Source organism: Haliotis rufescens, unplaced genomic scaffold (assembly GCF_023055435.1).
Source record: "Haliotis rufescens isolate VD_foot unplaced genomic scaffold, xgHalRufe1.0.p SCAF_1, whole genome shotgun sequence".
Taxonomy (NCBI): Eukaryota; Metazoa; Mollusca; class Gastropoda; order Lepetellida; family Haliotidae; genus Haliotis; species Haliotis rufescens.
Window position 1 is genome coordinate 69,529,255 of NW_025963779.1, and position 14,995 is coordinate 69,544,249.

The window sequence follows — 14,995 nt, forward strand, 5'->3', positions numbered from 1 at the left end:
CAGTTGTATCCGTTCAACAAATCGCATTTCAGACCTGTGAAAATCAGGAGTAGAATAGGCTTTCAGCAACCCAATCTTGCCGTAAAAGGCGACTATGCTTGTCGTAAGAGGCGACTAACAGGATCGGGTGGTCAGGCTTGCTGAGTTGGTTGATGCAGACAGACATCTAGACAGACAGACAGACAGAAGTGTTTATTTATGTCTCACTCGTAGATACATTTAAAATACAAGCAAAAATACAGATTATATATATACATGTATTATCACAATATGTACGACCAATCGCACAGCGATGTATAAGACAATAAAACAAATTAAATAAATACATAAAATGATATTACGTAAGGAGACCAAATTAGCTAAAAATACACAATACACTTAGAATAATCTGACGTATATATTTACATATACAGGCACATTCATTATCTATATAAACCTGACCTACTTAAAATAGCATGGCACGTTTTGGCAACGCAAAAGATGAGATCCGGGTTTGCTAAGATACTAATAAATTTGTCTGTACAAGACATTGCGTTGAAATAAGGTAGAGTAAAGCTACATGTAGTAAGAATATTGGCCCCTGGTCGTTATATATAGGACGTAAAAGTAAAACATGTTCGATATAGTCTGTACAGATGTAACAATATATTTTTTCATTAGGTCTCACAACGATCAGTTTCTACTCTTAAAGGCGCCACTCTAAATTTAGGCAGTGCACTCCTGTGACTCCTGTCGAGGGGGTGTATCACATATGTTTCAACAGCAAAGGTATCTTTAAACAACTTATATGTCCTCAGTTTATTTCTTCTTTGATGACCCGTGAAGATCCGGGGTAGAATAGGTCTTCAGCCACCCATGCTTGCCCTAAAAGGTGACTATGCTTGTCGTAAGAGGCGACTAACAGGATCGGGTGGTGAGGCTCGCTGACTTGGTTGATGCATGTTATTGTTTCTCAACTGCGTGCATTGTTTATCACTCACTCACTCGCTGCAGCCCAAGTCTTATTCCACTTTAATGTCAACATATCATTCCACCATGGCTGACAATATCTTCTCCTCTTGTTACTTTTCCCCTTTGACATAAAGATTCTCTTCAATGGAAGCTTATCCTGCATTTCTTGGCACACGACGTCCACAAATTCACAATAGGCCCCGTCAATACCCGATCCTTCACCGATGGGTCTTGTTTATTAAAACTGTTAATAATGTTTTCACTTCGACTGACTGGAGAAAATCTGCGGGTGGTTTTCTTGTTAGGATTTTCTCATGGTATCCACAGAGTTATCTCCCTTTTCTTCCCTCTGTACCGTTCATTCGAGGTACTACACAAGGAAAGCATTGAGTGATCTATCTTGAGTAGTGCTTCCCCATCTATATCTCCCACACAACCTGACTGATTAACCAAATCTGAAGGGCTTATAACCTTAAAATGACTAAACCTAGCTAAGCTTTCAAGGCACAAAACAATAGTCCACAATAGTCCACAACAGACATACCATGGTTTGACACAAATGTAAACTCATTGTCATTAATATTGCGACCATTCAGCAATAATAAAAAATATAATACACAATTTTTCATTGTTATTTAGTGAACAGTCTATGACTTATCTCTTTGGGAGGGAGTCCATGCCCTCTATGTACTTAGTCTCATCGCAACAGCGGCTGTTAAGGTCACCACATATGAAATTTATATATCGATAATCATATACCTGTGAAAGCAAAGTATCATAAAATTCTTCAGCACATACATTTCTTGATGAATTGCCAGGAGGTAGATAACAGACACATATATACTTTGTATATTGTCCTGATTTGTTTATAAATAATAACCCTATAATTCCTTCATGTGTATCATCATTCACGGTAACAGCATATAAATCTAAGAAGGTATTCTATATTAAACAAGCATGAAATACTCATATCCCCAGCCAATATGACATGTCCGGTTGTGTGCAATGCATTAGCTCCTGTGAACTATGTTCAATGGACATTTTTTTTATAAATGGTCTAATTACAGCACTAAAGAAAATATTACTGGTGTTGTTTTGCCATATGCAGTTTGTGATAGAAAACGTAACTGTATTTGAAATGAGTTGTGTTTTACTTAAACAATAATCAGAGAAGTAAGGGGGTTCTTACTTTATTTAGAGATCATTGAGAGCAGGGGTCACCATGAGGTGCACCGAGAAATTCAGCACCAATCATCTGATGATCTGAGTAGTAGACTGGAGTCTGGAATGCTACACTGGCATGATCAGTAGACACTAAGTCCAGTGTAGCTCCAAGACAGTGAGTTGGGGAGTGAATTAGTTGAGTCATTTTCCGCACAATAAAGAAATCTTCAAGTTTCAGTTTTTCACTCAGATCACAGTTGAAATCCCCAGTAACTGGGACATGTTAGAATTCATGCTGCTTGGAGAGATCCTGAAGTTTCTGCATGAAATCAGTAAGTGAATGCGTGAACCGTGTCCATGACACTCTAGGGGGAACATACACACACGCAATGTAGAACCTGCCAACAAGAAAGGAAATGTTTTCAATACTGCGAGATGACATTACATCACATGGCTGGACACTGTTCTTGAAACTTGTTGAAACATACACAGCAATACCATGTGTTGTGTCTCCTGAATAGACTTGATATCCTTGCAGGTCTCTTTCACTGTAATCATTGATGTGTGTTTCTGTGAAACACAAAACATGAACCACTCCAACAAACTTATCCTTCTTCACATCTTCGAAATGAGCATTGAGGGGTCGAACATTCAGTCACCATGAACGTTCTCTACAGGGTGTGTCCAGGTAAACATTCTTTCATTCCGCAATCTAGTCTTCTCATCCAATTTTTTGTTTTGTTTACTACAATTTATGTTCAAAGTTTGTCGAAGAAACATTTACGGTTTTCAAGATCTGCTTTGGAAACGAGGACTACCGCCATTTTCAGTCTAAGTCAAAGTCGTTTTTTTAAATCCCAAAGTATCAAAAGGCACCAGTTCACCACTAGACCTATCTATGTGCCAAGTTTGATTAAGATATCTCTCATGTTCTGCTCAGGAAACTAAATGTGACGGACGGACGGACGGACGGACGGCACCCATTCCTATATCCCCCTTCCACTTCGTGGAATGAAAACCCACTCCTCCAGAGCCCCGAGGGCCATGTCTATGTAGATGGGTAGGATTGTGACCGAACCACTTACATCGATGACGTCACTATCACGGAGATGAGTCTCGGTTATACAGAGTATATCACAGTCGGAGTTTGTAGCCCAAATCTGGCGCAGAGCGGCATTGGATGAAGCTCGGTTTCGGTCCTACCCTCTTCTTGACCGTTCATCAAACTGGTGCTCTGGCGTCTCTCTGAGTGGTCGAACTGTGATGTTTACGTGACCGTCAGAATCACATGCGTCCCCACATGTGTTGTCGTCTTCGTGTTTACTGGGTGAACTACCAACTCGGGGATAGTAAAAGCACTATTCCAGCTATGTGACGGCGGTCTGTAAATAATCGAGGCTGGACCAGACAAACCAGTGATTGACATCATGAGCATCAATCTACGCAATTGAGATACGATGACCTGCATCAACCAAGTCGGCAATATAACACCCATTTCATGAGGAGAACAAGTTATACATTTATAATAAATATCATAAACACATGCTTACGACAGTCGGAATCGTACAATGGACTCTGTTTTTACCAAAGATTTCTTATGATTACGACAATGATTTTAACGCTTTTATTAATAGAGTAGCAAGTATTTTCAGAGTGCTTCAACCACTCAGTTCCTTTTAAGCTTCCAGCATTGTATCGATTATTGTTATAAGGGCCAGATCAATTGATTTTCTTGGTCGCCAGAGCGATTGCTGTGCAGAGTTGCGTTTTAATCCTCGTTCACCCGGCCTGTAGGTTTGTCAGCACCCTTTGCCCGTTGGTTTCATGTTGTAAATATCTATCGCCTCTTTCCCTTCGGGTTGTCCTCACACCTAAAGTTGACACGACGTGTTATAACTTGAATAGTGTTCAAAGCGGCGGTACACCACACATACTCACTGTTTCAATATTACCCCATGATCACGTTAAGTCTAGAATATTGCTGAGTGTGGCGTTAAACAACAAACAATAAAAATAAAAAACTAAACCCAACTGACTCGTCACGTTGCAGACGACGTATTCCCAATCTCATAACAAATACTACATTAAAGCAAGAGTAGAGGGTTTAACTGTTACTAGATGTAATGAAAATCAACAACACTAACGGCTCAGAGCTATTAATCAAGAATGATTATATTTTATGATGGGGTCATTGTAATTTATATTACAAGCAGTCATTTGTATTATATTATATATCTCTTACTGAAGACAGAACGGGAAGAGCAATTTCAGTAAGATGCAGACCAGGGGCCACTTGCACAAAGCGATCTTAGCGCTAAGATTATCGTAACTCCCACACTTTAACATAGGCTTACGATCGTCTTAGCGCTAAGATCGCTTTGTGCATGTGGGCCCAGCCAGACCTTGCTTGAGTGGAGTCACTTTAAAGAACTCTTCTGACACCAGATCACCTTCAGCCATGTCCAGGTCATAGACAAACCTCAAGCCACAACAGGATGACCTGTATCCATGCATAGTTCAGCTGCTGAGTGTCTTTGCTACTGACATCATTGTTACAGACCACAGAGACTGACTGAGTGTGAGTGAGTGAGTGAGTGAGTGAGTTGGGTTTAACGCCGCTTTTAACAGTATTCCAGTTATATCGCGGCGTGTCAGCTTAATATGGGAGGAAAGCCCGAAGTGATGCAGGTCTCAGACGTTTACCACTTCGGTGAAACCCACGTGCACGGGTATGGTGCTGACAAACCTAGAAACATAATCGGGGCGAACCGGGATTCGAACCCACAAACATAGGTTTCTGGCAAGCCCAAGGGACGCAACTCTGCACAGCGAATCGCGGCGCCTTAGACGACTGGGCCACCCGTGCCCCCGACTAAGTGTGAAGAACTGGGTGATCAGTATGAACACCTCTTCTACTGCTGACATTGACACGGACGAAGTTGTCTAAATTCCTGTCCAGGAAGAACCGAAGAATATAGGATATACTTAAAATACCTGATATCAATATATTGCTGAGTGCGGCGTCAAACAACAACCAAATCTGAATGTTATGCTAAGATTAATCATGCTCTGGCTGTCCTTCCAATTTTCTGACAGTGATGTTTGAATGCGTACATATATCCAGAATTCCATAAGATAATTTAATGTAATTGTTAAAAGCAATTCCTTATACAATAAATTAATTGATATCAACACTTGTTGATTTTAAGTTTTTTATGTGTTCATTTAGCCTTTGACATGCTTGAATAGCATAATCTGTATGACAAAATACATGTATCAGTTGCTGGGTGCCCTTTTTGAAATTCCGTCAGCTTTTTGAAACTTTGGCAAAACTTAAGGAGTTATCACCCTTATTTAGTCACCAGAATACAGGACCAGGGGAAAGCGATACAAACGTCCCAAAGGCCTGAGGACCCTTGAAGATTCCGGGGTAGAATAGGTCTTCAGCAACCCATACTTGCCGTAAAAGGTGACTATGCTTGTCGTAAAAGACGACAAACGGGATCGGGTGGTCAGGCTCGCTGACTTGGTTGATACATGTCATCGATCCTAATTGCGTGGATCGATGCTCATGATGTCAATCACTTGATTGTCTGGTCCAGACTCGATTATTTTACATATAGCTGGAATATTGCTGAGTGCGGCGTTAAACAACAAACCAACCAACCAACCAAGGCCTGAGAATTCAGGTCCATGTTCCCCTCCAACGCGCCTTATCAGGGAGACCAGAGTCTCGGATTGGGTAAACCCAGGAGATTTTTTCAGGCTTGTTCTATTTCCTGAAGTTAGGTTGCAGCCACCAACACTACATAGAAGAAAACAGCAATACCTCCTACACTGTTAAGGTCTTGCTCAATATTTTCTTTCACTCTAATTTCATAGAACATGTGGGATGAGTCAGTCGGATTTTATCGCCGCTTTGAAAAGTACTTCAGTAAAATCACGGCGTGCCAGCTTTACCACTAACGAAACCGTTGGGCACATGTATGGAGCTGACAAACCAAGGATTACAACCAGGGTCAATATATATGGGGTTTCTGTTATACTACGGCCTGATGCACTGTAGTGAGCGAATGAGTTTGGTCCCCAGTGCAGGCGACGAGGGCATGTCGATTCTTATGGCAAACATATTGGATGCTGCGTTCAGAGTAATAGGTGAGGTGAGGTGAAATGGGGTTTAACGTCGCGTCCAAGATTATTGCACTTATATAGAGACGTGCATGCACGTGTATGTGTGTGTGAGTGTGGCTGCTTGTACTAGTCCGGACTGATGCCGATTTATAGTGCTAGCACACTGAGAAACCATGCCGCAGTTTAACATGAATACCCCACTCAGACACAGTATACTGACTCCGAGCCGACCAGTCCTTGTTTTAGCCCCTTAATGCCGAGCACCAGGATAACAACAAGTACCATCTTTTAACGTCTTTTGGTATGACTCGGCTGGGGATCGAACCCCGGACCTTCTGCTCTCCGGGAGGACGCTCTACCATTAGTTCAGAGTAATATGAGACTCAAGTTGAGAAATCGGATTTCAAAAATACATTTTATTACTTTAAAACGGCCCGTGTCTCCTTGTGGACATGACTTATGTCACATTATGTGATTAGTGAATTTTATTTCCTGGTTAACGCCCCACTAAAGCCATTATACATTTGTTTGCTTGTTTTTTGTTTAACGCCGCAACATTCCAGCTATGTGACGGCGGGTCTGTAAATAATCGAGTCTGGACCAGACAATCCATTAATTGACATCATGAGCATCGATCCACGCAATTGGGATACTATGACATGCATCAACAAAGTCAGCGAGCCTGACCGACCGAACCCGTTAGTCGCATCTTACGTCAAGCATAGTTGCCTCCTATGGCAAGATGAACAATTCTATATCGGATCTTCCCAGAGTTGAACGTCAGTCTTACGTTTACGTATTGTGTAAGCATAATAGCTATAGAGGATGAGTTTTTGGTTTTTTTCACACTGACAATGCACAAGAACCTGCGAAGTTACCCCAGGACCACCTCATGAACCCTCATGCTGATATCACTACAATGTCTTGGGGCGACCCGCGTAGATCCGGGTTAGAATAGGTCTTCAGCAACCCATGCTTGCCCTCAAAGGCGACTATGCTTGTCGTAGAAGGCGACTAACGGGATCGGGTGGTCAGGCTCGCTCACTTGGTTGATGCATGTCACCGATCCCAATTGCGTGGATGGATGCTCATGAAATTAATCACTGGACTGTCTGGTCCAGCCTCGATTACACAGACATATAGCTGGAATATTGCTGAGTGCGGCGTTAAACAACAACAAACCAACCAACCAACCAACAATGCCTCTGACAACTGACCGCTTGTCATTCCGCAGATAAATTCATATTCGGGTCCTGACAGTGACACAGCTGGCAAAGCCTGATAACAACATCACCGTCAGTCGCCTCTAACGCCTTTTACGGCAAGCACGGTTGCTGAAGACCTCTTCTACCCTGCCTGGATCTCCATGGGTCAACGGGCTGTAGATAACTGGACCAGAAAATCAGTAATTTCTATTTGTCGTGAGAGGCGACTACGGTATCGGGTGGTCATGTTCCCAATTGCGTAGATCGATGCTCATGATATCAATGCCTGTATTGTCTGGTCCAGACTCGATTATTTACAGACCGACATCATATAGCTGGAATATTGCTGAGTGCGGCGTTAAACGACAACAACAAAAATATCCTATTTCGAGCAACATTCCATGACGTTGGAGCACCACGGCACGTAACATAAACCAAGTCACCGAGCCTGACCACATGATCCCCATGGATTGTTGGAGGCGACTCAACACCCTGATACAGCTGGAATGTTTCTGTCTGTGGCTATTAGCAGCAAACATGCAGTCACTTACTCGAAGCAGGAAGGGCATGCGTGTCGTAATAGCCGACTTAAATATAACGTTACAATATGTGTCCTCAGTAGTTGCGTGTCACCATACCAAGACTTGAATCACTGATCATGCTGTCAACCAACCGATTTCAAGGCTGAGCGTCGATTAGAGACCGCTGTGATATAGCCGAATACTGTTGACTCGGACTGCGAATCAATTAATGATTTGTTACTGGAAGTGTTGTTTATGAATGTGCCGCTCTCATATCTGTTTCATCTTTTTATGTGCCAGATACGCGAATACCCTCCGGCACTAGTCCTTTGATTTACAGCATCATCAAATCTGATAACGTTTGTTCAGTGTTATAAATGCCCATTTCTGCAAGTACGTTCTAAGTACAATTAATGTGCAATTGTTTATGGAAATCAGTTTTTTGTGCCGACTATGGGTGGATATATATAAACGCTTCGTTAAATTCGAAATTTACTTTTAACACGAACAATAATATTAATACAACTGTAAAATACCTAGAATTTAGACTTTGTGAGAAGATTTGTACTGCATCCATTTATTTTATCCCAAGTTCTGGTCAGGCTCATAATCAAAACCAAAACTAGTGTTTGTTTGTTGTTTAACGCCACACTCAGCAATATTCCAGCTATATGACGACGGTCTGTAAATAATTGAGTATGGACCAGACAATCCAGTGAGTGACGAAGGTCGAGTCCTGACAGTGACTCAGCCGACAAAACCTGATGACAACATCACCGTCAGTCGCCCCTAACGGCATAGTCGCCTTTTACGGCAAGCATGGGTTGTTGAAGACCTATTCTACCCCGGATCTTCATGGGTCACCAAAACTAGTGATCCATTGAATATATTTCTCGATTTTATTATACAAGTGTGTTACGTTTTCTATATTTCTGTTGTTGTTATGGGGATAAGTACTTATACACATATTTCTGGGTGGTTTCTCCAGCAACCACTCCGGAAATGTTAAAAACAACTGATGAATGTGACGGCGTCCCTCTGTCTGGAATATTTATCTTACCAGCCGTGCAAACACTTTCCTCAATCTCTCAGATAATCTGTGGGCGGAACAAACAACCTGTTAGTCATCATTTAAGATTAGATACACATGTTTCATCAAAATAAACGGTTTCGATTTGTTTATATAAAATCTATTTAATGATTCGAGCGAGGAGAGGCTGCAATCAATGTTCTTATGGATCTTCGATCGTGGTGACATTATGAATTGATTTTGTCCCTACTCGATGTGTACTTAATTGGTGTGTGAGTGATCAAAGTATGTGAAATGTCACGAACATGCACCCATGTTCCAAATGTTATATGTTGTCAATAACTCATTCAGGTGTGCCAAGTAATGGCTTTTTCCAATCGGATTAATGCTCCTCCCAATTGTGCATTGTGCTGACACGTTTATAGCCTAGGGTATCAATACATGAATATCTGTACAGGTGTCTGGCCGCAGGAAGGACACCCCCCCCCCCCCCCCCCCCTCCCTGTGAAAACCCGCGTCAGTTCATTTCCCCTTAGTCAATTCATATTGCCAAATTAACTGTTTAACAAGAAAGGAATTTTTTATGCATCACCAGGATCAACTTCCTCAATGCAATACATGTACCTTACTTGCACTGGTTGGTACTTACTGCCTTTAATCGCCATAATTCACAGTGTAAACAACCGATTAATTCCCACGGATTCTTTGTGAATAATTCTAACACTCTTGTTCCATACGTGGCGCAGACAGCTTATGAAGATTATTTTGCCTCAGTCCTCTGATTTGCCACTTAATGAGAGTAAATTAACGAAGCGACCAAAACCTTTCCATAAACCACTGTACGATTCCGACTGCATCATAAGCATTTTTACAAACTCAGAAAATACCAAAATCAATTCTGTCAAAAAGTTGATTTTTCTACTTTGTAAACCACTATCCCATACGACAAACTTCAGGGAAAACGTCATTCGTGATCCATGAGGCTTTTGTTACCCAACTTAGTGACCATGGACGCAATTACTTATCTATCTTCAGGGGTTCAGGGCAATTTGTCAAAAATGAAAGCAAGTGCCACCTGAAGGTTTCTGAGAAAGCACTATGTGAGATGCTGGACTTTAGCATATGAATTGGAATTTCTGCTCGGATTGGCAAATTTAAAACAAGGTCATTTGGCCAGAAAGTTTAACTTAAGCTTCAGGTATATCGATGATCTGATATCATTCAATGACAATCAAATAGCCAATTCCCTTCCACTGATTTACCCACCTGAACTAGAAATACAGGAGACCAGCGAGACAGCTGGTCCTCTGTTTCATATTAGATCTGTGCATAGAGATTCAGAGTGACAAGACACTCCCCACAAGACTGTATGAGAGATGACTTCAACTTTCGGATAGTCAACTTTCGCTTAATGTCAAGCAACATTCTAGCAGCTCCAGCCTTTGGTGGGGCGGTGGGGTAGCCTGGTGGTTAATGCGTTCGCTCGTCACGCTGAAGAACTGGGTTCGATTCCCAACATGGGCAGAATGTGTGAAGCCCATTTCTGGTGTCCCCCGCAGTAATATTGCTTGAATATTGCTAAAAGTGGCATAAAACCATACTCACTCACTCTAGCCTTTGATGTAAATGTGCTAAATTGTTTGGTAAATTGTCCTCAACCTTCGAAGAATGAAATAGCTTGAAAGTTTTAGCAGGTTTTCGCCAGTCTTCTTCCGACGACCAAGCATCTGACTACCATTGTGCTGGGTGAGGAAGGGAAGGTTCTGATTTACTGCGTGGGTAAGATCATATATATACGCGGGGTGATTCCGGGTAGGAATGTATCTCGACAGCAACCTATGCTTGTCGAAAGAGGCGACCAAAAATGGATCGGGTGCTCAGGCTCGATGAATTATTACTTGTCATCGTATCCAAAGTGCGTGGATTCTCCTCGAGACGTCAATCACTGGACTATACCCGTGAAGATCCGGGGTAGAATAGGTCTTCAGCAACCCATGCTTGCCGTAAAAGGCGACTATGCTTGTCGTAGGAGGCGACTAACGGGATCGGGTGTCCAGGCTCGCTGACTTGGTTCATGCATGTCATCGATCCAAATTGCGTGGCTCGATGCTCATGATATTAATCACTGGATTGTCTGGTCAAGACTTGGTTATTTACAGACCGCCGTCATATAGCTGGAATATTGCTGAGGGCGGCGTTAAACAACAAAACAACCAACCCAATTGCGTGGATCAATGCTTGTGATGTCAATCCCTGGATAGTCTGGTGTAGACTCGATTATTTACAGACCGACGTCATGTAGTTATAGTTCGAATGTTGCTGTGTGCGGCGTTAAACAGGAAACAAACAAACAAACAAACAAACAAAAAAAACAATAACTGAATGCGATTATATAATCGACCACCCACATGAAGTTGAAATATTGCTGAGTGCGACGTTTAACAACACACACTCGCATACACATACACACAAACAAATTCAAAGCGCAATTTCTAATAGATAAAATATAATTGAGTGCACCGTTAGACAGACCCGTGAAGATCCGGGGTAGAATACGTCTTCAGCAACCCATGCTTGCCGTTAAAGACGACTATACTTGTCGTAAGAGGCGACTAACTGGATTGGGTTGTCAGGCTCAATGACTTGGTTGATGCATGTCATCGATCCCAATTGCGTGGATCGAGGCTCATGATATCAATCACTCGATTGTCTGGTCCAGACTCAATCATTTACAGACCGCCGTCATATAGCTGGAATATTAATAGCTGGGTGCGGCGTTAAACAACAGACCAACCAACCAGCGCTAGACAAACAAATACTATGATGTTCAATTCCACGAACGGGTCCATACTTAAAACAATTGATCAAAAGGTAATGATAGACTTTCCAACAGGTGTAAATGGGAAGAACATGTTTTGTAATAAGTGGCCACATTATTCTGTAATGGATCCTGAAAAAGCCTTTTTACAAAGAAAACCGCTTCTGTGAAACCCAAGAAATCTCATTTGAGGTGAACATAGTGTGAGGATTCAGAAAACCAATAAGAGTGATTGTTTCACGACCGAAACCGCCGTTGCTGCAGGGAGTTTTCGTGGTTTCACCTGGCAGTCAGCGTGACTGATTGTAATTGGAATATTGTCTGCCACAACATAACGATTAGTTGCAACAGTTGATGCCATGGAAAGGTGAGTCTAGATTGACTTCGTGGGGAAAATAGCGTTTGGGTATTCCTCAGCGCTTTTTTTTCAAACGTAACCTTTGTAGCTGTTTGTTGTCGTACATCTTGCAATATGTTCCAAGGGACACTGTGATATGTAAACAGGTATGTCTGAAGTTATTCTGACATGGCTCTTTTAAAATTACAAATATCCCGTAAATTAGGTTGAACGCTCTTTGTATAAGAAACTTGTTTTTCGATTTGATAGAGTAAAGGACCTCTGGGAGGGGGGGGGGGGGGGGGGGGGGCTAAATTTAAATGTCTAAGCGGCAGACTTATCCTATGTTTATCAACAGCCTAAAGCAAAATTATTTGTTTCAAGCATTTCCCCAGCCACCCCCAAACGCCATCAAATCATCAAATCGTCGGGTCCTAATAGAACCTGCTCGCATCTCAATAAGATTTGTCTCTAAGTCATACCATATACATGTACTACCGCCGACCGTAACCTGGTTAACTAATCAATCACATGCATATTCCAATTCCAGAATGTTTGAATGTCAACTTCACAACAATAGAAAAAATCAGTTCATAACAGTCGAGCAAGTGTCAGAGGTTTTATTGTTCATCCGGGACAGGACCGAAAGGAGAAAAGTAAATGTATTCAGCATTATCCTGCAGGTGCAAATACTACATGATTAACAACTGTAAACGATGAACGGATAATTTCCATTTCCAAGGTGATTTTATTAGGTGCATCAATCAACACATGGAAAATTATCGACATGGGAATAAGGTTGCACGCTTTGATTTCATTGATATAGTTCGTTTGTACAATGTTTGTACAGAGCTGTGAATACAACTGCTATGTTTATTTACACGCTGAGTACTTATGGATCTGTTGTCAGGTTGATATTATACCATGACAGTGGAGAATGCTTAATTCTGAGTGGTCAAATTGAGATTAAAATCAAGTATCTAACTCCATTTGATACCTCAAAATTAACATACCTTTGGACACAATAAGCTTGCGTATAAAAACATCTGTCGATAGCCTACGAATTGACGAATATAACAATGGTTGCCGATAACCCATTGGAATTGTATACATTCCATATTGGAACGCCATTTATTTACAGACCGCCGTCATATAGCTGTAATATTGCTGAGTGCGGTGTTAAACAACAAACCAAAAAGATTATCAAACTAACCATTGTGTTAGGGCCACAAAATCATAGTTACGCAGTCTCTCACACTCTCTTCTGTCGCATAATGCCAAATAGTCTTCAACTGAAAATGACGGCAATCGGCCATACTTCAGGTTGGTTTCTGTTGGCATAAGGTTGTGCCAGCAGGCTCATTTCCACCTGTAAATCATCACGTTAATGGGCAACATAAGAACAGTTCGGGGTTGTCCTCAAGGTTTGAGAAATTTGTAAAGTAGCATTGTCCCTGTAAACAACTGTTTTGGCAGCTGCAGACAGTGCTGAGGAACGGAAGAAAGTCCAGTTCAGTAATGTGGGATAAAGTTCGGTTCGGAGAGATAGTTATTCGCAATATGTATTACCGTTAGGGACCGATTATTTCAATAATATTCGGGGGAGGCGGAAGGGTTGTCTGGGAATTTATCGTAAAAGTACATTGTCACCGTTGAAAAAAGTCCTTGAAACAAAAAATGGCGCAGTTGTAAAGTGTTAAAAATTGCAGGCTCAAAATCGTAACTAAAATATATCTGTTTTGCAGCTGTTATATAACAAAATCCCCTCCCAATTTTTTATGTCGCCTAATGGTTGAGACTGAAGGAATTTGAAACCAGAAGTGCTTTTTACTTTGTTCCCGAGGTAGTTAGAGACACAGACTTTTCTTTTTCAAGTTGTATCGTACTGGGAATGTATATTCTCCAAAGCGGTCGTGATCATAACTTTGATCTTCAGGTAGCGGTCTTTCCTGTTTGAACGTTTACTGGTATGTGTATTTTCCGAATCCAGTGTTGATATTGAACGGGACATGCAGATGGTTTTGTTCTTAAGGTAGCTACAGGCACCGACTTTCTGTTTCAAAGTTATACATCACTTGGAACCTGTTTTTTAAACATGTTAAAACTTTAAAAATGTTTAAAATCTAAATTTGTGTTAACGTGTTTAAATTCGGAGCTATTTAGATTATGGGGATTTCGTTAAGGCTGTGAGACTCATTTCATGTGTTTCGATCTAAATGCGTTTCGATAGAACACACCACATTTGCATTCAATCCTAATCATGTTTAGATCTGAACATGTCTTGTCTGTTTTCACACACACTGTCTAAACACACTTCTAACAGTGTGGATGTGGACACAATGAAAATGTCATCATTTCACTTAGAGAGTGAGTGAATGTTGTAAACGGCTGTCGCGCCGAGTCACTGAAAACATGAGCGCAATGAGCAAAACGATCTCTGTCTCATCATTGTAAGATGATACCTTTCGTTTCTGGCGATTGTGTTTTTGAAATGTAGTTTATTCTTTTCAATGTTCTCAAACAAGTAAAGAAAACATCTGTAAAGTTGTAGTTATACTACTGTTCATCGACGACAGTTGGTTATTCAGTTTAAATGTATTTATTATAATTGTACATCTTGTTCTCGTCATGGTATTGATAGCCAACTGCCGATGTGGCCTTAAATATTAACTCATATTATACACCAATGACCCTCTATTGAACAAAGCCAATTTCACCAGGGAATATATATATATATATATATATATATATATATATATATATATATATATGTGTGTGTGTGTGTGTGTGTGTGTGTGTGTGTGTGTGTTTGTATATATATATATATATATGTGTGTG